Source organism: Balaenoptera ricei, chromosome 14, assembly GCF_028023285.1.
Source record: "Balaenoptera ricei isolate mBalRic1 chromosome 14, mBalRic1.hap2, whole genome shotgun sequence".
In the NCBI taxonomy this organism is placed as follows: Eukaryota; Metazoa; Chordata; class Mammalia; order Artiodactyla; family Balaenopteridae; genus Balaenoptera; species Balaenoptera ricei.
Genome location: NC_082652.1, coordinates 39,589,131 through 39,617,057, shown reverse-complemented (window position 1 = coordinate 39,617,057; position 27,927 = coordinate 39,589,131). Strand labels below are relative to the sequence as shown.

General features: G+C 39.4%; 1 long non-coding RNA gene across 3 annotated transcripts in view; it reads left to right on the top strand.

The window, feature by feature from the left end:
- LOC132347470 (uncharacterized) overlaps positions 1-27,927 on the top strand; it is a 317,923-nt gene that overhangs the window by 269,569 nt on the left and 20,427 nt on the right. The window contains exon 7 of one of the 3 annotated variants that reach the window (XR_009497203.1): positions 17,567-17,801. The exons of the other annotated variants lie outside the window; for them this stretch is intronic. This is a non-coding gene — a long non-coding RNA (uncharacterized LOC132347470). Of the gene's footprint in view, positions 1-17,566; positions 17,802-27,927 lie in introns of those variants that run through there. 3 annotated transcript variants of the gene reach the window in all.

Here is a 27,927-nt window from a genome sequence, read left to right as displayed (position 1 = left end):
AGATGCCAATGCAAGTCCTGGTTGTCACCTGTGCTTCTGACCTGTCGAAGCTGTCGATCAGAGGCTCCCAAGACCCCCATCCCTGGGTTCGATTAATTTGCTAGAGGAACTCACAGAACTCAGAGAAACATTTACTTACATTTACCGGTTTATTATAAAAGGATATGACTTGGGGCAAGGTATATGGGAAGGGGCACAGAGCTTCTACCATCTCTGAGCTTGATCCTCTACCGAAATCTCCGTGTGTTCACCAATCCAGAAACTCTCTGAGCCCCATCCTTTCAGGTTTTTATGAAGGCATGATCGGTGAAATCATTGGCCACTGGTGATTGATTCAACCTCTAGCCTGTCTCTGTTCTGTGGAGGCCTGGGGTGGGACTGAAAGTTCCAATCTTCTAAGCCTGTGGTTGGTTCCCCAGGCAACCAGCCCCCCGCCCCCCCCACCCAGATTACTGAGAGACTTTCAAAGAGTCACTTTATGAACATAACAAAAGAGTTTTCCCACTCTCATCACTTAGGAAATCCTAAGTGTTTTAGGACCTCTGTGCCTGGAACATGGACTGAAACCAAATATATATTTATTATAAATCACAACATCACAGTCACCAAACCCATTGACTTGTTATGAGGAGTAAGTCAATTAAATGAGCAAATGTGTGTAGAGCCTTCCACACGCCATCAGCTCTCTGGACAGAGTCCCTCACCACCCCCAACCCCAACAGGAAGTCCTAAGGCCACCAAGGCTTACAAGTGCTAACGTTAAGATTGTTATCTCCCACTAGTTTCTGCACCTTCACTATTGCTACGCTACTGTCTTCCTTATTTCCTAGAATCTTGAACACCATTCATTTCAGAGCTGACAGGAGCATCAGTCATTCTTTAGTTGCTTCATTTTACAGCTAAGGAAAGACAATTCCATGAACTTGCCCAGGGTGGGACTCCCCCCGCCCCCCCCCCCCACACACACACAGATAGGGCTGAAACTAAAACCCAAGGATGGGGATTCCTAGTTGGTGCTCTGTACTAGGGTGACCAATCATCCTGATTGGCTAGGGACTCTTCCAGTTTTAGCACCAAAAGTTCCTCTTCTTAGAAAACGCTCAGCGCAGGTGGTCCCCCTAACCCTGTGGTATTCATGAGCCGTGTTGCTTTATTCATCAAAACAGTATGTTTGTTGTCTGCACAACTATTTACAGCGGGGGGAAAAAAACCTTCAAATGCCAGTTCTCCATATAGGCAATATTTTAAGCCACTGAATCCTAATGTTTTATAAAATAAGCATTTTCAGTTAGCCATGCTGTTTGTTTTTACTTACCTTCTGTGTCATAGCTCATTAGGTTACTTCAAACCAAATGAGCAATCTGATGCACTTTCAAATTGACTAAGGATTAGCTCAATGCTGTTAATAAAAAAAAAAAAAAAAAGTCCATCAAATTCTAACTTTTGAGAGTAGCTTACAATCCATCAGACTTAATCCCCAAGTTTGAAAAATTTTGGCCTTCTGGAAACCATTATAAGCAGGTTTTGTTGCAAACACACCAGTGGAGTAGAAATGCTATGCAAACTAAAACGTTAAATGATGTTATTAATCCAAATATGTTACCACAGTGGCTGTTTCTTTTGGAAGAGAGTGGGTAAATCCAAGACTTCACTTGGCCTGAAATTTGCAAGAACTCAAGAAAAGCAATTAGGGCTCCCATCAGTTTAATCTATAGTAAATATTTATTGCATGCTCAATATATGCTTGTCACAGGTGTTGGCTATTGAAGTAAATTATATTAAATAAGACAGAAAATGGCTGCTGTCTTCATGGAGTCTAGTGTAGGGAAAAAGAGAAACTAATATGATTACACAAATAAGAATGGAATTGTATTTGTGATAAGTGCAATGAAGTAGAGTGCTGGGTGCTCTGGGAACGTTACACAGGGCACCAAATCTAAACTGCGGAAGTGACATTTAAACTGAAATCTGAAGGATAAGTTAGCCAGGCTCCGACTTGGGGAAGTAGCATTTCAGGTGGGGAGACCAGCATGAGCAAAGGCCCTGTGGTGGGAAAAGGGTTTGGCGTATACTAAGATACTGAAAGAAAGTCAATGGGCCACTGACTTGATAGGCACAGGAATATTTCCATGACTACAATGGATGATAACAATATTTTTTGCAAACTCTGCCAGCAATCAGAACCTCTTTAGCAGTTCCACCATGCCACACTTGCACCAAGAGCTTCTAGTCAGCCGTAGTGATGTCATAGCATCACCATTCCTGAAGGAAACCTTGACATCTGTCAACATCCTCAAGCTGTGACTGGGGCTCAAAGTGTGGATGAGGTTTGCCAAAATGCACACAACCAGTTAGAGGCAGAGTGGGAATTACAAACGAGATCCTTTGATCCTAAGTCCCAAATCCTTTCCACAGCATCCTTATTACCCCCCATCTTAAGATGAAATTTTTCTTCTTAAGTCCTTCACCCCCAGCGTCCTTTTGAGTTTGCCAACCAAGAGTGGCTTCTTCCCTGTCCCTCAGTACCATCAGAGCCTGCTAGCAGCGCTCTGCCTTCACTGCCTGAGATGCTACCCCTCACACTAGTCAGCAGGACCCCAGCACCTACAGGGGAGTTTGTGAGTGTCTCCAATGGGGGTCTCAAAAGAAGTTCTTGCACGGTCACCATCCTTGGTTCTCCTTCCTGTCTAGTATTTGAAGGCCACTGTGCATTTTGTCAACAGTAACCATAATGGGAGTTATCTTAAACCTGTCTGCTTTGAAAATCACTCACTGCCTCACCATCCCCTGTGTCTCTGCTTCTCATTAGAGCGTAGAGTCAGCATTCATCCTCACCTTTTGCCATGAGTCATCCAACCAGAAAGTTATCAAGCACTATGTTAGGAAAGATCCTCGTCATTCACTCTTGCAGAATAGATGGCAGGAAAACCCCACAGACACTCAGGCTAGATCACTCAGGAAACTGTGTAGCAGATTTTTTTTTTTCCAATGAACACAAGGAAAGAATAATCATTTCTTTGATCCTGCTGTATCCCTGCAAGGAAACATTGGTACACGTTGTCACCTCTGGGAGAGACAGATGGGGGCCACTGTAGTCTCCTGGTTGGAAAGGGCTGCCTGCCAAAGTTTCTTAGGAATATGTGTCACTTTGTGGTATCCCTATTTTCCTCCCCAGTGAAATAATAATTTGGCAGAGTTTGAGGTGAAGAAGGTAAATCAATACCAGATTGTAGAACTTACAAAAGTGTTCCACTAGTTCATCAAGCAGTGTTTAAGAGCTTGAGAACTTCCCAGGGAAAGAAACTCCCCTGTATTGGAGAATTTTTTGATTTGGGAAGTCAACGAGGATCCCGATTTTCTTGTCAAGTAAAGAAAAGCCAGAGAGAGCAAGAATGGTTTCTAATCTTCAAGGTGGTTATGTAGATGCTACGGAAGTGAGAAGAACACTTCTGTAAAACGGTGCTTTTGAAGTTCCTCTTTCAGCAATCATTCAATATTGAATGATTCCATTGAATGGAGTCTCCAGACTCCAGCCACGCTGGGTCTGGAGAGGCAGAGCCTTGGTAGAATTTCATTATAAACCTCTGAGATGGAGGTCAGGGTGAGTAGCTTATTGTCACTAACACATTCTTAATAAACTGTTAGCTAAGAATCATTTCTAAATTTAGGATCAATTTGCCTTAAACTATCAAAATGACAAGTTGGTGCCCATATAACATGGCTTCTTATTGAAAAGAGAGACTACACCTTTGCAGGGCTGAATTTAATTTCCAAGATGAGACAGAACTGTGAACATAAACAACTGCTATTAAGAAATGAGGTACATCGTAATTTTGAGGAATTTTGGAATAATCCTTGTGGGAGAGTTGTATGACATTCATCTTGCAGTGACATGAATATCTAGAAAGTTAATTAACCTAAGTGTTGTAATGCAAGTTGAGGAAAGGCAGCAAAGGTCTACTACTGGAAAGGAAATTGGTTGGGCCATATTTACAATTGTAGATTGTCAGTGGCTACACAGAGAAACCTGGCCTGAGAATTGAATGTATCTCAGATTCTGGGACATCTAGCATGAGGGACCGCCACCCAGAAATGTCCAGCAGAGTCCTCTGATGACTGAAAGAGAGATTTACCAGGACTGACGTTTCTGCAATTATTCTCATTTATTTTCTTCATTCTCATTTTCTCTCTCTCTCCTCCCCATACTTGTCACCTTCAGAAAATATTTAGAAGCCACTGGTTTTCTATAGATAACTGCAAATATAAAGTTGCCTCCCTCCGAAATAATATGTTGAAAAAGAATTTTTAAAGGACTTTAAAAGACATTCATTCTTTCATGAATGACATTTATTCTTTTGAGCACCGTTCTTTTGAGCCCAAACACTAGTGTAAAAGAAAATGATCCCCTGAATGGTGAAACCTGAAAATTCTCTGCTTCCAGAGAGGAATGATCGAGGCTCTCCAGGGTTAGAACCATCACAACTTGGGGTTTATCTAGTCCACCAACTGCCTTTTGGGGTCAAAACCATTCCTCAAAATCAAAACCTTCTCATGATGGGATTTCCTGAGAAAGGTACATTTTGATTTTTTTTTTTTTTTTTTTTTTTTACTGCTGTGGCTTTTCTCATTGTTTGTTGTATGTTAGTATGTTGGTTTTGTTTTTTCCTGTCCAAGCCCTAAAAACCAATAAGTCATCTCAAGAAAATAATAAAACCCACCATTGACAACATCTTCCATATCTTTCTAGTCTCTTCTACCACCCAAATACCCAGCTTCACCATACTTCTTACCATATACCAATTGGGCCTGGCATGATTTACCTTTGCTCTGTAGTTCCGTCCGCCTGAAGGCAGTCCCCACCTCTATCTCCAACCTGACTTTTCTGTTCCCCAGGCCCCTGCTGACTTGCCATTTCCTCCATTTCCTCATCCTCACAGTTTTGAAGAATCAATCTTTTGATGTGGCTTTAATTTACATTTTCATAACTACTAGTGGGATAGGACGTTTTCATTGCCACTTTGATCTTTCTTCTGTAATATATAGAATACCTCTTCATGTCCTTTGCACAATCTACTATTGAACATTTGTCTACTGTAATACTTTTAAAGTTTCTTTTTCATTAAAGATATTGATCCTTTCCCCATTATGAAAGTTGCAGTGATCCTTGAGTTTTTTGTTCACCTTTCATTTTTGTTTTCAGTGCTTTTGAAGTGCATTTATTTTTGTGTTGTCATTTTTAAACTGTATGGCTTCTGCCTTTGATGCCCTTTGCATTCATTTATATATTCTTCTAGAATTTTTATGGTTCACTTCTTTACATTTAGATGCTAACTCATCTGGAACTTATTTTGGTGTATGGTTTAAGGAAGAGATTAAATCTATTTCCTGCCAAATGTATAACCAAATACCCCAACACAATTTATTGAATAAACTATTCTTTCCACACTGATTTATGATACCAACTTTATTATATACTAAATATACATGTATGTGTGTGTATGATTTTTAACTCTACTCTGTACTATTATTTTATTATTTTAGTTTATAATTATTTTTAATGTTTAGTATTATTACATACTTATTCTTCAAATTGCATCTTATTTTTAAAGATTAACTTTAAAATTATTTTTTCAAGTTCCTCCTGTAATTTCATGAAATTTTAACATAATTTTATTGTATTAAGTTAAATATATGTATAATATACTTATATATGTGTATATGTAAAGACATGTATTTAAGATTTTTCTTTTTATGAACAATATCTTATTTGTTCTTCAGTCAGCAAGTGACGATTTTTATCATGATTTTTTAGATGAATTAACTGAACCTCAGAAACTAATTTTGTAAGAAACTGCCAAACTATCTTCCAAAGTGGCTGTACCATTTTGCATTTCCGCCAGCAGTGAATGAGGGTTCCTGCTGCTTCATATGGTCACTATCATTTGGTGTCATCAGTGTGGTGGATTTTGGCCATCCTAATAGGTGTGTAGTGGTATCTCTTTGTTGTTTTATTTATTTGTTTTTCTTGTTTTAATTTGTGATTCTTTAATGACATATGATGCCGAACATCTTTTCATATGCTTATTTGCATCTGCATATCTTCTTTTCTGAGATACCTGTTCAGATCTTTAGCCCAGTTTTAAACTGGGCTACATGTTTTCATATTGCTGAGTTTTACAAGTTCTTTGTATATTTTGGATAATAGCCCTTTATCAAACATGTCTATTTTCTCCCAGTCTGTGGCTTGGGCTCTCATCCTCTCGACAGAACCTTTTTCAAAGAAGAAATGTTTAATTTTAATGAAGTCCAGCTTATCATTTATTTCTTTCATGCATTGTGCCTGTAGTGTTGTATCTGAAAAGTCATCACCAAACCCGAGGTCATCCAGATTTTCTCCTGCATTATCTTCTAGAAGTTTTAAAGCTTTTAATTTTACATTTAGGCCTGTGATCCACTTTGAGTAATTTTTTTGAAGGGTGTAAAGTCTGTTTCTAGATTCTTTTTTTTTTTTTTTGCATAAGAATGTCCAATTGTTTTAGCATCATTTGTTGAAAAGGCTATCTTTGCTCCACTGTATTGCCTTTGCTCCTTTGTCAAAGATCAGTTGACTATATTTGTGTGGGTCAGTTTCTGGGCTCTTTGTTTTTTTTTTGGTTTTTTTCAGTTGCTTTATTTGTCTATTCTTTCATCAATACCGTATTGTCTTGATTACTGTGGCTTAAATCAGAAAGCATTGGCCAGGAGTTTGGAAAGGGACAGAGGCACAGATGGCCCAGGTTGAGGTGGCATTCACCCACAGACATGCATGAAGGTGGGGCACCAGATCACATTTTGCAGAACTCTAATGCAATATCACAACCAGAATATTGACGTTGATTGGTTCAAGATGGCAGAGTAGAAGGACATGCGCTCACTCCCCCTTATGAGAGCACCAGAATCACAACTAATTGCTGAACAATCATTGACAAGAAGACACTGGAACTCACCAAAAAAGATACCCCACATTCAAAGACAAAGGAGAAGCCACAATGAGATGGTAGGAAGGGCACAATCACAATAAAATCAAATCCCATAACTTCTGGGTGGGTGACTCACAAACTGCAGAACACTTATACCACAGAAGTCCACCCACTGGAGTGAAGGTTCTGAGCCCCACGTCAGGCTTCCCAACCTGGGTGTCCAGCAACAGGAGGAGGAATTCCTAGAGAATTAGACTTTGAAGGCTAGCAGGATTTGATTGCAGGACTTTGACAGGACTGTGGAAAACAGAGACTCCACTCTTGGAGGGCACACACAAAGTAATGTGCACATCGGGAGTCAGGGGAAGGAGCAGTGACCCCATAGGAGATTGAACCACACCTACCTGTTAGTGTTGGAGGGTCTCCTGCAGAGGCAGGGGGTGGCTATGGCTCACTGTGGGGACAAGGACAATGGCAGCAGAAGTTCTGGGAAGTATTCTTTGGCGTGAGCCCTCCCTGATTCCACAATTAGCCACAACAAAGAGCCTGGTAGGCTCCAGTGCTGGGTCACCTCAGGCCAAACAACCAACAGGGAGGGAACCCAGCCCCACCAATCAACAGACAAGTGGATTAAAGTTTTACTGAGCTCTGCCCACCAGAGCAGCACCCAGCTCTACCCACCACCAGTCCCTCCCATCAGGAAGCTTGCACAAGCCTCTTAGATAGCCTCATCCACCAGAGGGCAGACAGCAGAAGCAAGAAGAACTACAATCCTGCAGCCTGTGGAAGGAAAACCACATTCACAGAAAGATAGACAAGATGAAAAGGCAGAGAGCTATGTACCAGATGAAGGAACAAGATAAAACCCCAGAAAAACAACTAAATGAAGTGGAGATAGGCAACCTTCCAGAAAAAGAATTCAGAATAATGAGGGTGAGAGATAGGCAACCTTCCAGAAAAAGAATTCAGAATAATGAGGGTGAAGATGATCCAGGAAGGGAGGCAAAGATCGAGAAGATGCAAAAAATGTTTAACAGACCTAGAAGAACTAAAGAACAAACACCTAGAAGAATTAAAGAACAAACAAACAGAGATGAACAGTACAATAACTGAAATGAAAAATATACTAGAAGGAATCAATAGCAGAATAACTGAGGTAGAAGAACGGATAAGTGATCTGGAAGACAGAATGGTGGAATTCACTGCCGCAGAACAGAATAAAGAGAAAAGAATGAAAAGAAATAAAGACAGCCTAAGAGACCTTTGAGACAACATTAAATGCAACAACATACACATTATAGGGGTCCCAGAAGGAGAAGAGAGAGAGAAAGGACCCGAGAAAATATTTGAAGAGATTATAGTCAAAAACTTCCTTAACATGGGAAAGGAAATAGCCACCCAAGTCCAGGACGTGCAGAGAGTCCCAGGCAGGATAAACCCAAAGAGAAACATGCCGAGACACATAGTAATCAAACTGACAAAAATTAAAGACAAAGAAAAATTATTGAAAGCAACAAGGGAAAAACGACAAATAACATACAAAGGAACTCCCATAAGGTTAACAGCTGATTTCTCAGCAGAAATTCTACAAGCCAGAAGGGAGTGGCACAATATATGTAAAGTGATGAAAGGGAAGAACCTACAGCCAAGATTACTCTACCCAGCAAAGATCTCATTCAGATTCAACAGAGAAATCAAAAGCTTTACAGACAAGCAAAAGCTAAGAGACTTCAGCACCACCAAACCAGCTCTACAACAAATGCTAAAGGAACTTCTCTAAGTGGGAAACACAAGAGAAGAAAAGGACCTACAAAAACAAACCCATAACAATTAAGAAAATGGTAATAGGAACATACGTACTGATAATTACCTTAAATGTGAATGGATTAAATGCTCCAACCAAAAGACACAGGGTCGCTGAATGGATACAAAAACAAGACCCATATATATATTGTCTACAAGAGACCCATTTCAGACCTAGGGACACATACAGACTGAAAGTGCAGGTATGGAAAAAGATATTCCATGCAAATGGAAATCAAAAGAAAGCTGGAGTAGCAATACTCATATCAGATAAAATAGACTTTAAATTTAAAATGTTACAACAGACAAGGAAGGACACTACATAATGATCAAGGGATCAATCCAAGAAGAAGATATAACAATTATAAATATATATGCACCCAATATAGGAGCACCTCAATACATAAGGCAACTGCTAACAGCTATAAAAGAGGAAATCAACAGTAACACAATAATAGTGGGGGAGTTTAATAGCTCACTTACACCAATGGACAGATCATCCAGACAGAAAATTAATAAGGAAACACAAGCTTTAAATGACACAGTAGACCAGATAGATTTAATTGATATTTATAGGACATTCCATCCGAAAACAGCAGATTACACTTTCTTCTCAAGTGCTCATGGAACATTCTCCAGTATAGATCAAATCTTCGGTCACAAATCAAGCCTTGGTAAATTTAAGAAAATTGAAATCATATCAAGCATCTTTTCTGACCACAACGCTGAGATTAGAAATCAATTACAGGGGGAAAATCGTAAAAAATACAAAAACATGGAGGCAAAACAATACATTACTAAATAACCAAGAGATCACTGAAGAAATCAAAGAGGAAATCAAAAAATACCTAGAGACAAATGACAATGAAAACATGACGATCCAAAACCTATGGGATGCAGCAAAAGCAGTTCTAGGAGGGAAGTTTATAGCAATACAAGCCTACCTCAAGAAACAAGAAAAATCTCAAATAAACAATCTAACCTTACACCTAAAGGAACTAGAGGAAGAAGAACAAACAAAACCCAAAGTTAGTAGAAGGAAAGAAATCATAAAGATCAGAGCAGAAATAAATGAAATAGAAACAAAGAAAACAATAGCAAAGATCAATAAAAGCTGGTTCTTTGAGAAGATAAACAAAATTGATAAACCTTTAGCCAGACTCATCAAGAAACAGAGGGAGAGGATTCAAATCAAAAAAATTAGAAATGAAAAAGGAGAAGTTACAACAGACACTGCAAAAATACAAAGCATCATGAGAGACTACTACAAGCAACTCTATGCCAATAAAATGCACAACCAGGAGGAAATGGACGAATTATTAAAAAGGTACAACCTTCCAAGACTGAACTAGGAAGAAATAGAAATATGAACAGACCAATCACAAGTAATTAAATTGAAACTGTGATTAAAAATCTCCCAACAAACAAAAGTCCAGGACCAGATGGCTTCACAGGTGAATTCTATCAAACATTTAGAGAAGAGCTAGCACCCATCCTTCTCAAACTCTTCCAAAAAATTTCAGAGGAAGGAACACTCCCAAACTCATTTTATGAGGCCATCATCACCCTGATACCTAAACCAGCCAAAGATACTACAAAAAAAGAAAATTATAGACCAATATCACGGATGAATATAAATGCAAAAATCCTCAACAAAATACTAGCAATCAGAATCCAACAACACATTAAAAGGATCATACACCATGATCAAGTGGGATTTATCCCAGGAATGCAAGGATTCTTCAATATACACAAATCAATCAATGTGATACACCATACTAACAAACTGAAGAAGAAAAACCATATGATCATCTCAATAGATGCAGAAAAAGCTTTTGACAAAATTCAACACCTATTTATGATTAAAAACTCTCCAGAAAGTGGGCATAGACGGAACCTACCTCAACATAATAAAGGCCATATATGACAAACCCACAGCAAACATCATTCCCAATGGTGAGAAACTGAAAGCATTTCCTCTAAGATCAGGAAGAAGACAAGGATGTCCACTCCCGCCACTATTATTCAACATAGTTTTGGCAGTCCTAGCCATGGCAATCAGAGAAGAAAAAGGAATAAAAGGAATACAAATTGGAAAAGAAGAAGTAAAACTGTCACTGTTTGCAGAGGACATGGTACTATACATAGAGAATCCTAAAGATGTCACCAGAAAACTACTAGAGCTAATCAATGAATTTGGTAAAGTTGCAGGATACAAAATTAATGCACAGAAATCTCTTGCATTCCTATACACTAACAATGAAAGATCAGAAAGTGAAATTAGGGAAACAATCCCATTCACCATTGCAACAAAAAGAATAAAATACCTAGGAATAAACCTACATAAGGAAGTAAAAGACCTGTGTTCAGAAAACTATAAGACACTGATGAAAGAAATCGAAGATGCCACAAACAGATGGAGAGATATACCATGTTCTTGGATTGGAAGAATCAATATTGTGAAGATGACTATACTAACCAAAGCAATCTACAGATTCAATGCAATCCCTATCAAATTTCCAGTGGCATTTTTTACAGAACTAGAGAAAAAAATCTTAAAATTTGTATGGAGACACAAAAGACCCCAAGTAGTCAAAGCAGTCTTGAGGGAAAAAAACGGAGCTGGAGGAATCAGACTCCCTGACTTCAGACTATACTACAAAGCTACAGTAATCAAGACAATATGGTACTGGCACAAAAAACAGAAATATAGATCAATGAAACAAGATAGAAAGCCCAGAGATAAACCCACACACCTATGGTCAACTAATCTATTACAAAGGAGGCAAGGATATACAATGGAGAAAAGACAGTATCTTCAATAAGTGGTGCTGCAAAACTGGACAGCTCCATGTAAAAGAATGAAATTAGAACACTCCCTAACACCATACACAAAAATAAACTCAAAATGGATTAGAGACCTAAATGTAAGACCAGACACTATAAAACTCTTAGAGGAAAACATAGGAAGAGCACTCTTTGACATAAATCACAGCAAGATCTTTTTTGATCCACCTCCTAGAGTAATGGAAATAAAAACAAAAATAAACAAATGGGGTCTAATGAAACTTAAAAGCTTTTGCAAAGCAAAGGAAACTACAAACAAGACGAAAAGACAACCCTCAGAATGGGAGAAAATATTTGCAAACGAATCAACGGACAAAGGATCAATCTCCAAAATATATAAACAGCTCATGCAGCTCAATATTAAAAAAACAAACAACCCAATCAAAAAATGAGCAGAAGACCTAAATAGACATTTCTCCAAAGAAGACATACAGATGGCCAAGAAGCACATGAAAAGCTGCTCAACATCACTAATTATTAGAGAAATGCAAATCAAAACTACAATGAGTTATCACCTCACACCACTTAGAATGGGCATCATCAGAAAACCTACAAACAACAAATGCTGAAGAGGGTGTGGAGAAAAGGGAACCCTGTTGCACTGTTGGTGGGAATGTAAATTGATACAGCCACTATGGAGAACAGTATGGAGGTCCCTTAAAAAACAAAAATAGAATTACCATAGGACTCAGCAATCCCACTACTGGGCATATACCCAGAGAAAACCATAATTCAAAAAGACACGAGCACCCCAATGTTCATTGCAGCACTATTTACAATAGCCAGGTCATGGAAGCAACCTAAATGCCCATCGACAGATGAATGGAAGAAGAAGATGTGGTACGTATATACAATGGAATATTACTCAGCCTTAAAAAGGAACGAAATTGGGTCATTTGTAGAGATGTGGATGGATCTAGAGACTGTCATACAGAGTGAAGTAAGTCAGAAAGAGAAAAACAAATATCGTATATTAACGCATATATGTGGAACCTAGAAAAATGGTACAGATGAACTGGTTTGCTGGGAAGAAATAGAGACACAGATGTAGAGAACAAACGTATGGACACCAAGGGAGGAAAGTGGTGGGGGGAGGGGTGGTGGTGGGGGGATGAATTGGGAGATTGGGATTGACATGTATACACTGATGTGTATAAAATGGATGACTAATAAGAACCTGCTGTATAAAAAATAAATAAAATAATATTCAAAAATAAAAAAGAATAAAAGACATTTTCCAATATATTAACAACAACAACAAAAAAAGGTATCCTTCCTCAACTGAATTGCTTTGTCAAAAATCAGTTGTGTAAAATAAACTCCAAATGGATTAAAGACCTAAATGTAGGGCCAGACACTATAAAACTCTTAGAGGAAAACATAGGCAGAACACTCTATGACATAAATCACAGCAAGATCCTTTTTGACCCTCCTCCTAGAGAAATGGAAATAAAACCAAAAATAAACAAATGGGACCTAATGAAACTTAAAAGTTTTGCACAGCAAAGGAAAACATAAACAAGACGAAAAGACAACCCTCAGAATGGGAGAAAATATTTGCAAATGAAACAAATGATAAAGGATTAATCTCCAAAATTTACAAGCAACTCATGCAGCTCAACATCAAAAAAACAAACAACCCAATCCAAAAATGGACAGAAGACCTAAATAGACATTTCTCCAAAGATATACAGATTGCCAACAAACACATGAAAGGATGCTCAACTTCACTAATCATTAGAGAAATGCAAATCAAAACTACAATGAGGTATCACCTCACAGCAGTCAGAATGGCCATCATCAAAAAATCTACAAACAATAAATGCTGGAGAGGGTGTGGAGAAAAGGGAACCCTCTTGCACTCTTGGTGGGAATGTAAATTGATACAGCCACTATGGAGAACAGTATGGAGGTTCCTTAAAAAACTAAAAATAGAACTACCATACAACCCAGCAATCGCACTACTGGGCATACACCCTGAGAAAACCATAATTCAAAAAGAGTCATGTACCACAATGTTCATTGCAACTCTATTTACAATAGCCAGGACATGGAAGCAACCTAAGTGTCCATCGACAGATGAATGGATAAAGAAGATGTGGCACATATATACAATGGAATATTACTCAGCCATAAAAAGAAATGAAATTGAGTTATTTGTAGTGAAGTGGATGGACCTAGAGACTGTCATACGGAGTGAAGTAAGTCAGAAAGAGAAAAACAGATACTGTATGCTAACACATATATATGGAATCTAAAAAAAAAAAGTGGTTCTAAGAACCTAGGTGCAGGACAGGAATAAAGACAGACATAGAGAATGGACTTGAGGACACGGGGAGGGGGACAGGTAAGCTGGGACAAAGTGAGAGAGTGGCGTGGACATATATACACTACCAAATGTAAAATAGACAGCTAGTGGGAAGCAGCTGCATAGCACAGGGAGATCAGCTCGGTGCTTTGTGACCACCCAGATGGGTGGGATAGGGAGGATGGGAGGGAGACACAAGAGGGAGGAGATATGGGGATATATGTATATGTATAGCTGATTCATTTTGTTATAAAGCAGAAACTAACACACCATAGTAAGGGAATTATACTCCAATAAAGATGTTTAAAAAAAAATCAGTTGTGTAAATTCAACAACAGCAACAAAAAACAACCCAATTCAAAAATGGGCAACGGACTTGAAGAAACATTCCTCCACAGAAGGTATACATATAGCTAAGAAGCACATGTAAAGATGCTCAACATTACTAGCCATTAAGGAAATGCAAATCAAAGCCACAGTGGGATACCACTCCATACCCATTAGGATGGCTGTTATTTAAAAAATGGAAAATAATAAATGTTGTCCAAGATGTGGAAAAATTGGAACCCTTACACATTGCTGGTGAGAGTGTAGAATGGTGCAGCCACTGTAGAAAAGTTTGGCAGGTCCTCAAAAATTTAAACAAAGTGTACGATCCAGAAATTCACTTCTGAGTATATGCCCAAAATATGAAAGCAAACAGATACTTGTACACCAATGTCCATAGTAGCATTATTCACAATAGCCAAAAGGTGGAAACAATCCAAATGTCCATCTATAGATGAATGGATAAACAAAATGTGGTATTATCCATTAAATGGAATATTATTCAGCCATAAGAAGAAATGAAGTACCAATACATGCTACAACATGGATGAACCTTGAAAACATTATGCTAAGTGAAATAAGCCAGACACAAAAGGACAATTATTGTATGATTCCACCTATATTAGGTTCCTAGAATATAGATGGATAGTAGAACAGAGATTGCCAGGGAGCAGGGGAAGAGGGAAATGGGGAGTTATTCTTAAAGAGTATGAAGTTTCTGTTTGGAATGATGAAAAGGTTCTGGAGGCAGATGATGCTAATTGTTGCATAACATTTTAAGTATACTTAGTTCCACTGAACTGTACACTTAAAAATGCTTAAAATAGTAAATTGCTATGTATATTTTACAGTAAAAAATTTTTTTAAATCAAAAATAAAAAGAATGCATTAAAGGCTTAAACGTAAGACCTGAAGCTATAAAACTCCTAGAAGAGAACATGGAAAATCTTCATGACATTGGTCTTGACAATTTCTTGAATATAACAACAAGAGCACAGGCAACAAAAGCAAAAATGGACAAAAATGAGACTACATCAAACTAAAAGTTTCTACAAGCAAAGAAAAAAAATCAACAGGGTGAAAAGGAAGCCTAGGGAATGGGAGGAAATATTTTCAAACAGTGTATCTGATAAAAAATTAATTTCCAAAATAAGGAACTCCTACAACTCAAAAGCAAAAAAACTAATAATTCTGTTGAAAAATGGGCTAATAACTTGCATAGACATTTCTCCAAAGAAGACATACAACTGGTCAACAGGTATATGAAAAAATGCTCAACATGGCTCACTGTCTGGGAAATGCAAATGAAGTCCATGAGGAGATATCACCTCATACTTGTCAGGATGGCCATTATCAAAATAACAAAGGGCAACAAGTGTTGTCAAGGATATGGAGAAATTGTACACTTGTGCACTGTTGATGGGAATGCAAAATGGTCCAGCCACTATGGAAAATAGTATGGAGGTTTCTCAAAAAATTTAAAATAGAACTTTCATATGATCCAGCAATCCCACTTTGGGGTATTTATCCAAAAGAACTGAAGTCAAGATCTTGAAGAGATATTAGCAGCCCTATATTTGTTGCAGCACAATTCACAGTAGCCAAGATGTAGAAACAACTTAAATGTCTTTAAATGTCTTCAGGGCTTCTTCCTCTGTAACCCACCATGACTATTGCTAAAATCTCTCACCTACAGCTCCATTCCTTTAACTGCTAGTAACCAGCTCCTTGATTTCTAAAGGTTTATCTCTCCTTTGGAGTCACCTTGACCAGAGTCTTTTTCAAGATGCTACAATTCAACTTTATTCCATTTGGCCCATGGGGAACTCACCAGTTCCTGTCTCTCTCTAATAAGGGGATGCATGTCAAGCTTTTCAAATTATACAAGCCCAGCCTCTTGACTTGAAGACCCTCTTCCCCTCCTCCATGGGAGAGATACATGGCCTACTAACCATTCCAAAAAAATAGTCAACACAGGCCTCTTCAATTACAATGAATTCTGTGTCTTCCCTTTTACAGCCTAGAGGGGAGTAGGCTAATGCTGGCAGAGGATTTCACAATTTCTTAGCCCATTCTGCACAGACAATCTAGCATCTTCCAAGAGGTGCAGGATGTGGAGATAATCAACAACTATTGATTTGTTCTCAGATTTGGGAGCCTTAGCTGAAACTCTGAGTCAACAAGAAAAGTTCCATCTTAACATAGTTTTATAACTATATCATGTGCTCCTACTGGTAGTTCTTCAACATATTATTATTTAAATAATGTTCCTTGACAAAACAAATTTGGAAAACACTGCTCTAGTATTTTGCTTTTAAGCATGATGTAAGCTACTGGTTTGAGATAACTTTTTAATCATGTTGAGGGAATATTCTATACGCAATTTATTTAACTTTTTATCAGAAATAGATATTGAATTTTAAATGCCTTTTGACATTTGTCAAGATGAGCATAACATTTGTCTCTTTTGACCTATTGATGTGCTCAGTGATGTTTTTAGATTTCCTAATGTTGAATCATTCATGGTTTCCTAGATCATTATATTTTTTTAATATAATGCTAGATTAGATTTGCTAGTGTTTTGTTTTTATCGTATTCCTGAGTGAGTTTAGTCAAAATTTTTCGTGCCATCTTTGTCAGGTTTCAATATATGCTAACTTTTTAAAAAAATGCAAAGCATTCCATATATTATTCAAGTCATAGTCCTTTTAAAGAACTTTTTATTAAAGTATAATACATGTATAGACAAGCACACATATCAATTAATTTTCAAAAAGTAACCACACCTGAGTTACCAACACCCAGATCAAGAAACACTAGCATCAGCACTCCCAGAATTCCCTCTCACTTTCCCTTCCACTAATTAAGGTAAACTTAGAGAGTAAGGGTAATTTCCCTTCGACCTAAGGGTAACCACTACTCTGGCTGAGCGTAGATAAATTTTATCTGTTTTTATACTTTATCTAAATAGACTCATACATATGTAGTCTTTTGTGTAGGTGTTCTTTAACTCACTATCATATTTGTGAGACTCAGCCACATTATTGTATTCAGCCACATTACAATTCATTCTCACTGAAATATAATATTCCATTGTATGCATATACTAAGGAATGCTTACCCATTCTGCCATTGACAGACACTTGGGTTATTTTCAGTTTGAGGGTATTACAAGTACTGCTTCTAAGAACAATCTAGTGCATGTTGGGTTTTTCTTTTTAAATATATGCACATATATGTCTTGGGTGTATACTCAGGAGTGGAATTGCTGGGTCATAGGTAATGCATATGGATTGTTTGTCATTTTCTTATTGTTTTGTAGAATTTTTCACATATTCAGGATGCAAAGCAAAAGAATGGAAAGAAGATATATCATGCAAATAGCAACCATAAGAAAACTGGAGTGGCTATAATATTGTGATACCAGACAAAATAGACTTTAAGACAAAAATTGTTACTAGAGACAAAGAAGAACATTTTATAATATAAAAGGGTCAATTCATCAGGAAGCTATAACAATTATAAGCATATATCCACCTAACAACAGAGTCCCACAATACAAGAAGCAAAAATGGACACAATTTCAAGGAGAAATAATTCAAAAGTAATATTTGGAGACTTCTATACCTAATTATTAATAATAGAACAACTAGAAAGAAGATCAACAAGGAATAGTAGACTTTAACATAGGAGTTAAATCTTCATTACCTGAGGCTAGGTAAAGTCTTCTTATGACACCAAAAGCACCGTGACAAAACAAAAGCTAAGTAAATTAGATTTTATCAAAATTAAAAATTTTGTGCTTCAATGGAGACCATTTAGAAAGTGAAAAGACAACCCACAGAATATTTGTAAATCATGTATCTGATAAGGGACTTTTATCTAGAATACATAAAGGACCCTTACAACTCAATAATAAAAAGAAAATGACCCAATTTTAAAATTGGCAATGAATAGGAATAGATGTTTCTTCAAAGAATATAGACAAATGGCCAAAAAGCACACAAAAAGATTAGTCATTAAGAAAATACAAATCAAAGTCACTATGAGATAACACTTCACACCCACTTGGATAGCAATAATCAAAAAGACAGATAATAACAAGTGTTGACAAGGATGTGGAGAAACTGAAACCCTTGTAGTTTGCTAATGGTGATGAAAAATGGTGCAGTCACTTTGGAAAGCAGTCTGGCAGCTCCTCAAAAGATTAAATGTCGAATTACCAGCAATTATATATTTATACCCCCCAAGACAAATGAAAACATATGTGGATATTATTCCATTGTAAAAAGGAATAAAAAATAAAAGGGAATAAAATGAAAAGGCATGAAGTGCTGATTCCTGCATGCGACATCATGGATGAACCTTGAATACATTATGCCCAGTGGGAAAAAAAATTGTTACGAAGACCGCATATTGTATGATTCTATTTATGTGAATTATACAGATCAGGCAATTCCATAGAGACAGAAAGTAAATTACTGATTGCCTGGAGAGGGGAGATTTAGGGGGAGGGGGAGGGGGATTGATTGCCATTTGTTCTATCTTACGGGTAATGAAACATTCTGAAGTTGATTGTGGTGATGGTTGCACAACTCTGAATACACTAAAAATCATTGAATTGTACACTTTAACTGGATGACTTGGACACTGTGTGAATTATATCTCAATAAAGCTAGTTTAAAAAGGAACAATTTCGATCTTCAGTCATCCACGCTTACGTTCTTTAAAAGGATTGTCGTTTTTTAATATTTCCCACAGTGATCAGATACACGGCTAAGTGGTCAATAAATGCTAATCAATGGAGTAGCCAAACTAGACTGACTGAATAGACAAAATGCTTTCAGATTTCTCCAGTACACACAGACTTAGACCATCTGATCTGATGAAGAACAGAGCCCTTTCCTGGCTTGGATGAGGAGGGGAAGCACCCCAAACAGCACGACAACCAAGCTACAAGCTGGCGCGCTCCTATCTGCGTGGCTGATAAGGACCATCTGATGCAATGAGGCTATTCTCTCCACAAAGTCACAATATTTATTTTAACACCAGTGAGTATTGAGTGTGTGTATATATCTATATAGTGATAAAACATTGCTCTAATATGTACACAGGGTCTGAACAAAATCAATTCATCAGGGTAATCATGCAGTCCTGTGTATGAGAGAGGTTGTTTATACAGTGGGTTGATAGAGTACTATGATAGAAGCCATGGAGAAGCACCATCTAACGCTCATAATGCATGATATATATTTCACAATATGGGCATTATATAAATAATTAAGAGCATGGACTAGAGATAGCCCTGATATGAATAAGAGAGATAGTATGCAAAAATATCTGCTCCGATACTCTGCTCTTAATGGTAGGACAGAAATGCACAGCTTGGCCACACATATCACACATTTTAGGGACATTCTTTATCAAGCATCACCTCGTGTGATGACCGATTTTCCTACTCAATGACGGCTATTCCTACAGATACAGTTTCAAAGCATTTTATTTGTAAGTTAAAAAAAAATGATTCTACTGTCGATTTGCAGGAAGGTCCATGTGGAAAGAATTGCCCTGTGAAACAGCACAAGGAAAGGCAACTATTGGAACTGCTGAGATGCCAGCATTTTTCTCAGAAATGTCCTGTTCAGGAAGCTTAGTTGGCAAGATATTGACGAATCTATATGTAATTTATCTTACCACCATTACTCAGTGCTTCCCCAAGCACCCTTGCTGTCTACCTAGGGAAGAGCGCTGTGCTGATAGTTAGCTCATGTCCCCGGGGAGCTCTCCTTTCCCTAATACATATGTATTAATTCCCATTAACCTCATTTAGAGTAAGGAACATGTGGGCATGAAGAGGCCAGATGGTAGTGAGTGTCTGTTACAGCATATGAGTAACTCTTCCCATTATCATTCAGCCTTCGTTTACTCAATGAATTCACATCGTGAGTAACTCATTTTTGAGGACGGCTTCATTTTCCTCCAGGACTACTGGCAAAGACACGAACTCCGTCACACGCTTCCCTCGAGCTAGCAGTTACAATAGCTGCGAAAGACACTGAAAAAAAGAAACTCTCCAAATGAACGCAGACATTTGCAGACAGAAAGTGCACTGGAGGAGCACTTGTGAAAGTGCAGGTGCTATAGCCGGAGCCCCATGAGTTTCTCTCACAGCGAGGCGGGGCCCATGAATCATGTCTGCTCCCTGTCAGTCAACACCCTAGGGACTGGGCATTCCCCCGCCGCCCCCTACCCACTTAGACCTTGCTGGAACCTGAAAGAAAACCAAATAGGTATTTATATATCTCTCTGGAGTCCTGTGATTCACCAATGGAATCGAGCCACTCCTCTCCTGAAGTCTCAGGCTTTGAAGAATAATGAGGGGGAGTCAGCTGACGGCCAACTCTGAGGCTGACACAGAGGGTTACAGGGACTGCGGACCTTGCCTTCTGAGTTTTCTTAAGTCCCCGGGAAACACAGTTCCAGGACTCTAGAATTTACCGTGAGAATATAGGTCCTGTATTCGAGACAGGGTCAGAAGGGCTCTGTCCAAAATTTGAAGGAGCTTCCCATTCGCTGAAGGGTTTGCTCTTCAGTAAAATTATTGTGTCCTGGTTCTGTGAAAAGTCGTATCATAGTCCTTCGAAAAGGAAAGAAACTCTAGTTTTAATTTAAACAATGAAGCCAAGAACTTTAAGATATATTTTAAAGTGGCGTTAAGAAATCAAGAAGAAGGGAGCAACCAATTGTGTCAAATGATGCTGAGAGCTGAGGGAGATGAGGGTGGAAAAGTGTGAGGCTTGTGTGAATGATTTCTTCCACGCATTAGGTGAGAGGATTAGGATGAAACCCTGAGCAATGACTTGATGGGTCCATTTAGGTTGGGGATTTCCAGGCCAGGATGCTGGAAAGAGAAGGAAAAGGGATTCAAGAGAGTTTTAAGGGTGAATAATATAAATCAATCTAGAAAAAGAAGGATGTGGGACCTGAGGACCTAATGGCTAATGAGAAAATTAGGCTGTTAGTGAATTGGCCTTCCATAGATGTATTTAATTTTCACAATAATCTCAAAAGGTAACTGGGGTTTAGAAAGATTAATTAACTCACCAAAGCTCCATAGCTAACAAGAAGCAGATATGAGATTTAAATGTGCTTTGCCTGACTTCACATCTAGCACTTTAGCCACCACTTTACACTGTCCACAGACACCGTCCACGGACACTGTCCACAGACACTGTCAGTAACTTCCATCCTGCAACTCTGACCAGCTGCAGCTGGATGCAACAGGGGAGATCCAATCCTGGACGGGGCAGGACTGATCCACTAAGAGACTCCGAGTTCCTCTGAGATGTCCCAATGCTACTGTGGGCTGTGATCCTCTCACTTAGAGCATGTTTGCAGAACATCAGGTAACAGGGTGATCTGTAAGGTCCACATCCTATATCAAGCTTTGTTTTTATCTTTCAACATTATGTACCTTCAATCATTTTTAACAATAATTTTAACAATAGTCCTAAAAACTATAAATGCCTATATGTGCTCTGAGTTTATAACCACATACTCAAAGTCCCACAATATATTCCAGATTCAAAAAACAAAACAACATCTCTTGAAGAAGTACTATGTTTGCACCAGAAGTCTCCAACTTGCTTGATGAATGACCATAAATTATCAAGTTATTCAACATCTTCATCTATGTGTGTGTTTTCCAGTTAATAATAATACAGTGGCTCAGCTGTTTAACCAATCTTAGATCATTTCAATGACAATATCGTGTTACTTTTCCATTGCTTTGGCTATTTAAAGTAAGATTTGCAGTGACTTTTTTGTGCAGTTACATACTTTATAGGCTTTGAGACCTGTCCGGGGCAAAGTGTTACAGGAGAATCCTGCTTCTCTGTGTATTTGTAACGCATACACTCATAGAATCTCAGACTTCGAACCAAATCAGAAATCCAGTTGGTGCCTTGCCTGGTGCTGGAAGCCTCGGTGCAGGATCCCTGACCAGCAGCAATGCCCAGGTTCTTCTAGTCAGTTCTAGCAACTGCTGTGGAGGCCGTGCCATTTTTAACTGCTCTGATTACAGCTCCCAGGGAGGAAACAAGCCTCCAAGATGAAGAACATGTGGTCTCCCTAAGCCTGTGTCCCATGACGGGTCACTTCAGGAAGCAACTGCACATAAACCATTAACTACAGATATAATGTTGTTTTCTCTGCTCGCAGCCCCCCTCTAAAATTTTTCTTGACTGGAAGCTAGGACCAGAAAGAGAGGGAGAGAATGCAGGGGGAGATTTCTTGCTGGCCCTATCAGACCATGGATAGGATGTGTGCTCTGGAGGCCAATGTCGACAGGAACACTGGATTCTCCCTTGTTTGTTCTTTATCTTTACTTACTGCACATTTTTCTGCCGTGGACTTTTTTATTATTCTAAATTGTGGGTGAGATAATAGTTGGTTTCTCAAAGTACAAAGGCTAAGCCTACTGATAAACCTCAGCTACTACCAGGGGATAAACGCCAACCAAACTGCCAAAACAATCGTGACCTCACTTCCTGCATGGCGTACTGTGTGCTTCGCCAGAAGCTCACCCAAAAACCCAGCAGGCAGGCGAGGCTCTGCCCTCGGCCAAAGGGGGAGATCAATGAGTCATCCAAGCAGTGCTTCGGCCAGGCCGATTCTTTTAAAGAAGAAATAACATGGGGAGAGTTCTTTGACTCCGTTTCCCCTATTACTGCTTCCATCTCAGGAGACTTTGCTATCATCACAGCTTTGCTCCTACCAGTAAAACGTACTCGTGCGCTTTTTAAAAAGTCAGGGCCAAACATCGAACAACGTAGACGTTCGTTTCCTCCCCAGCTGATAGGATTTTCGGGTGTGTGTAGCATAGCATGGCCAGAAGAGCATACATTTAATTTGTAATACTGATTAGTGCTTTCCAAGGTGACTATTTAAGGCTTCCGGAAAGCATAGTTTAGGGAGCTTTTGAAGGTTTCAAAAGGAACGATAACATTTGTGTTGTTCTTGAAGTTCTAATGATCCTGAAACAGATAAAACTGTCAGTGCCCAATGGGGGCTTTGAACAGCTTTGGGGAAGGGAAACCAATATTGTTTGAAGGGCTACTATGTGCCGAGCCCAAGTTGGCCCTAAAGATACAAAATTAAAACATGCTTGACCTCTGTACCTAGTCATTCCAAACACAGTGGAGGAATGTACAGGTACTAGGGAAGCACAGAAGAGGTACTGAGTCCCACCTCCACCTGGAAAAGGGGGTCAGAGAGGGCTTCGCAGGACAGGTATTGTAACTGAGTCTTGGAGGACAAGTAGGAATTAGTGAATCAGGCTGTGGGATGGCAGAATACAAGGAAAATAGGAATTGAAGATATAAAGCCTACGTTTGAGATTTGATTCTCTCCTTATTACTTATGTAACCTTCTGAGAGAAAATAACTTCAAGTTTCTCAAACAGTTTCCCTCTTAGAAAATGGAGATGATAATGCCCGTCTTACAGTGTTGCTAAAAAGATAAATGAGACAAGATTTCTATTCCAGGGAGAGAAAACAGTATGTGCAGAGTCCTGAGCATGGAAGAAGCTGGTACAATCCCCAGAACTGAAAGTGTCCTAATCCCTACATCCTAAAACAGATCTGTTTCCATTTTTCCCATTTCTGAAATACAGAGATTCATTACAATTACTGTGTATATTCGACGTGGCAGAGTTTGCTTTCTTCTGAAAATCTGTTATTGAACATTATTGCCTCTTCAGTGGGTGGGATCTTACAATCAGAGAAATATCTAGTCCCTTTTTCTGCCTGGAGCAAGGAGGCAGACACACAAGACCCTGGCAAGAGAAGAGGCTGCAGAAGGAAGTAGGGATCACGACCGTGGGGTCGGGCTGTTTAGGAAAAGCAGTACGACAGGATGGAACTTGCACATGCAGAGAAGAAAGGCAGGCTGAAGTCTTGCTGCTCTTACCGAGGCAGAAGCACACATGTGGTGCAAGTAACCAGAGTGAGAGCGCTGACAGGACCCCAGAGGCAGACAGAAAGTGGGCTGTTCCAGTGTGAGATTTCTCCTGTGGGGAAGTTCCAGGGAACTCAAGGAACAAGCACAGCCAAGAGGGCAAATGGCTGAAATGGAGTCCAAGTGAAAGCCATTGGAGTCAAAGAGGTCAAGAAAATGATTGGCTGGAGTGTTTGGACCAGCCTGTGAGTTGGGCTTTGAAGTTCTTCATCAGGAGAACGACAGGACTCACCGTGGAGAAGGTAGATGCCAAAGTCTTCACACACCTTCTTCTCCTGAATTTCCAACATGAGCAAAATGTACCGCTTGTCTACCCAGTTATCCAAGCTGGGACCCTGAGCTGGGTCCTCAAATCCTCTCTCTCCTTCACGTCTCCATCTGACCAAGGAGCCCCTTCACCAGGGCTATTTGTACACCAGCTTCTAGCAAAGGAGAGGCCTCACAGAGCAATGGTCATGCCCCTGCTCCATGGAGCAGGCAGATCTGGTGGTGTCTCGGCCCTTCCTTTTCTAGCTGTATCATCTTGGGCAAGTGACCTACCCACTAGGCTTCATTGTCCTCATTTGTAAGAAAGAATAGTAACGTATCTGCCTCAGAGGTTTGTTGTAGTGACTTACGAGACCATACACATAGCACAGTGTCTGGCACAGAATAAGTGCTTAATAAATGCTAGTTGTTGATATGGTAGTGTTGGTGGTGTTTTAGAATGCTATAGCAAACATGGAAAACCCCAGAATTCTTCTTTGGCTGTAAGAGAGGAAGAATGCCTATCTTGGGTAAAAATGGAAGTGTATGAGGATTATCATACAGGATGTAATGTGGAGAATGGTGGAAACTGAAGAGTGAATGATCAGGCAGAAGGGACCTTAGAGAACTCACAGAGGGTGGGGACCGATGCTCGTCGGGACGAGAAACCGGATAGTGAGAAACAGAAAGGTGGCCAGCAGCGGCAGCAGGGTTGACTTCTTGTGCCTCTGGAGGAGGGTGTAGGAACGGAGAGGGCTACTACCCTACTGTCCAGCCTGAGCAGGCAGAGGGATCGGGGGGGAGGTGGCACCAAGATGGTCTTCTAGGCCGCCTCCAAGACCAGCTCTGATTGAGGAGTCCTGGGAAATCTGGAACACTAAACATTGACCCCAGCACCCAAGAAGTGTCATGGTTACCAGGGAGATGAATAGGCTTTGCAGACTGAGGTCACCAGGAATTCTCAGTGTCTAGAAACACTCACTTTGTTTTTGACATCCCAAATTTCAGCTCCATATTGTAAATTTCCCCATGTATTAACATTTCTGAAATCAGAATTTGTCTTCTTATGATTGTTTTCTTTCTCCCCAAAATGCTGTATATTAAATCCATAGTGCTACCATCGATGGCATCTTAAACTCAAGGAGACACAAACTATGTCATAATAGTATTAGTTAAATGAGATATGTAAGTTAAACTTCTTCTATAACTTGTGGTGTTTGATCTATAAGTCACACATACTCTGAGGGATATTTAGGAAAAATGAATATACTAACCAGAGATACTCAACACAGTTAATTACCTAGGGAAATTCATGATTAAATCAATTGATTGGGGGATTATGCACAGTTAGGAAATTGGCACATTGGAGGTGATGATAGCCAAGACCCCCACTGCCTGGCCAGTTACAGTGAATGTCTTCCTACTCCCAGCCCAGGGCTACCTTTCCAGTAAGTCCTTCTGAATATCTGCAAGTTTAATGCACAAAAGCTTTCCTCATTCATCTTGAAGCCTTGACAAATGTGCCTTTGCTTACTGGGGCTTCCAAAAGAAAAGGTTAAATGAAATCTGAGTGGAATACAAATAGTTCTTCCTTTCAGGGATTTCATCCTCTGAGAGCTTGTGCCAGAAAGTGAACTTCCTTCATGACCACCAGGGAGACCCCATTGGTGTTTGGTGTTCTAATGGCTGAGACGTCCCCCAGGTTCCCCCTATCAATTCATGTGATTGCATATATATTTAATCAGTTTCCACCATGTTCCTGGAAAGGCATTTAGCTGGCTGCCGACAGACGCCTCCTGCTCCCGTACATCCATGAAGTCAGTTGGCAAAGCCCTTGATTCAGCTGCCTGGGCTCCGTCATCCTCTCCCTGCGTTCTCTCCAGGGCAAGCCAAGCTTCCCATCATGTTTTAGCTCATTGTTCTGAGGAGAATTACTGCCTTCCAAAACTTACCTACATGAAATCACCCATCCCCTTTTCATGTATGGGTCAACCAAGCCAAATCTTTTTTTAAAAAATTCATAAAGGCTAGCATCATTCAGGAAAAAGAAGACTCTGGGTAGAAATGAATGAAAACACATGAATCGTGGCTGACTCTGCAGAAGGGATTGTGGTGCTGCAGAGAGAAGCAACCCTACAGAGAAGGAAAATCAATTTTCATTAATGATTTTGAATGCGTCATTGACCTTGGGTTAGTTATTTATTCACATGAGGGTTTAGATTTATCTCATGGATATGCCAGATTATTTGAAAGAGTTTTAGTGCCTTTGACATATGCTCAAAGAATCTTCTTTACCCGTATTTCATTTCACGTGTGAAACAGTGAAATGCATGTGTAAAGGCAGTACATTGGTCATTTTTTTCTTGTTTATTCATTAATTCAATCAACTGGTAATTAAAGAGGCTTACTACGTGCTAGATGCTGTTCTAGGTTCTAGGAATAAAGCTGTGAGCAGAACAGTTCATGGAGCTTAACATTCTAACAGTGGAAGAGGCAGGTGACCAACTAATAAAAAATGAATATGATATGAGTAAAATGGCACTTTATCTCTGTGCTGTATCCCCAAAAGCCATAGCCCCAGTCTAATCATGAGAAAAACATCAGACAAATTCCAATAAAGGGGCATCCTACAAAATGCTTGACCAGTACTCCTCAACACAGTCAAGGTCATCAAAAACAAAGTTTGAGAAACTGTGACGGCCAAAAGAAGCAGAAGGACACAGGGCAGCTAAGTGTAATGTGGAATCCTGGATGGGATCCTGGAAGAGAAAAGGACATTGGGCAAAAACTAAGGAAATTGGAATAAACTATGGACTTCTGTTAATTTTAAGAAATGAATATGAACATCATAATTTCAGAGAGTGATGAAAGTTTTAAGGAAAATTAAAAGGAGTGACGCCAAAGAGCAGTGGGTTTAGGGAGCACTACTTAGGGAAGACTCCCCGGGGAGGTGACATTGAGATGCCACTTGAAGGATGAGACGGCAGCCACCTGCAAAGTAGTGAAGAGCATCTGAACAGGGAACAGTGAGGTAGGAATGAGCTAGTATGTTCAAGGAACACGAGAAGGCGTGTGTGGCCAGAACCTGGCAAGCAAGTGGGAGAATATTGCAAGATGAAATTGGAGAGGTTGACAAGTCATGAATGGTCTTCCAGGTTAAACTAAGGAATTTAAATGTTATTCAAGGCCATTGAAAGGCTTTAAGCAGGGAAGTGGCCTGATCTGATTTATCTTCGGAAAATATCGCTCCAGCTGCTGTGGAATAGATGCTAAGAATAGATGGTATGAGCGGCTGCCAGGGGCTGGGGAGCAAAGGAGATGGGGAGTGACTGTGTAATGGGTATGGGGTTTGTTTTGGGGTTGATGATAATGTTCTAGAAGTAGATAGTGGTGATTGCACAACTGGTAATATACTAAAAA